This window comes from Sciurus carolinensis, chromosome 3 (assembly GCF_902686445.1).
Source record: "Sciurus carolinensis chromosome 3, mSciCar1.2, whole genome shotgun sequence".
In the NCBI taxonomy this organism is placed as follows: Eukaryota; Metazoa; Chordata; class Mammalia; order Rodentia; family Sciuridae; genus Sciurus; species Sciurus carolinensis.
This window is the reverse complement of record NC_062215.1, coordinates 15,575,172-15,576,253: the sequence shown is the minus strand read 5'-3', so window position 1 is coordinate 15,576,253 and position 1,082 is coordinate 15,575,172. Positions and strand designations below refer to the sequence as shown.

Sequence of the window (1,082 nt, the reverse complement as noted above, 5' to 3'; positions counted from 1 at the left end):
GCTGGCACAGGTTGTACTTTTTAAAATGGGGCCAGGTGGCTCTCCGTTTCCACTTTTTAAAAAAGGTTATCAGCCAAAGCACAACTTTTTTTTTTTGGGGGGGGGGGGGCTGGAAAAAACTTTATTTTCATTGGTCCAAGGTTTGGGAGGGGCTCCATGGTGGCTAAAAAGCTGCCTAGGCGGGAGGGGGAGGGGGAGGGAGAGAGGGGTTCAGACCAAAGCTCTGATGCCAGGATATGCAAAGGAGCACCATCTAAGGCCACACTGTTCCAGGGCCTCCTAGTCATGCTTGAGTGTGAGTCTTTTGAAAAGATACTCACCAGGGCCAGCCTGGGGGCCTCCAGATGGTGGAGATGAGTCAAGTGGTCTCCCATCTTCTTGATGAGCTTCACCTCCTCATCAGGGAAGTGGTTCTCCAGAAAGTCACAGAGATGTGGGTCTGTGCGGGTAGAGCCCAAGGCATGAAGATCCAAAGTGACTTGGTTCAGGTTCTTCTTCAGGGCCAAGGCAGCTTCCATGGCATCCTGGATGTTGCCCCACTCATCTTGAGAAGGTTTCTGCACGTCCTGGAAGAGGGCTCGGCTGCCGCGTTGGTTTTGCATCTTCGGGAGACGCTCAGAAGCCTCGCACTTTTCCTTGGCCAATTTGCGGAAGAAGTGGCCCACGCCCTCCAGAGCCACATCGTGGAGGTGGAAATAGTAGCCCAGAGAGAGGTGAGTGTAGGAGGCCTGCAGACGTAAATCGACCAGGCGGTTGAGGGCAGCCTCCACCTCGGTAGAATAATTCTGATGAATCTGGGAGGCCATGGTTGGTCGTCCATAAGGAGCTAACCACAAAAAACGGAGTTAGCTGGTCCCGGAAGCAGGAGGTGGGCGAGAAGATGGTCCCAGAGATTGTAAGTGGAGATCAGATTAGAAGGCGATTGGAAACTAGAAGGAAAGGGAGTCCCCGGGTCTGTTCCGTCCAAACACTATTGAAGCAAGAGACAGATCTGTAGGACCTCCAAGCGCGATGGTTTCCCAAAGCACAACTTAACTACATTTCTATTACAAACTAAATTTGTCCAACCATTAGTTTGTACG

The 1,082-nt window shown here is 51.8% G+C and overlaps 1 pseudogene; it reads right to left on the bottom strand.

Annotated features, from left to right (window-relative positions):
• Positions 1 to 279: 279 nt before the first annotated feature.
• On the bottom strand, positions 280 to 880 carry LOC124978904 (ferritin light chain-like; annotated as a pseudogene).
• Between the last annotated feature and the right edge of the window lie 202 nt (positions 881 to 1,082).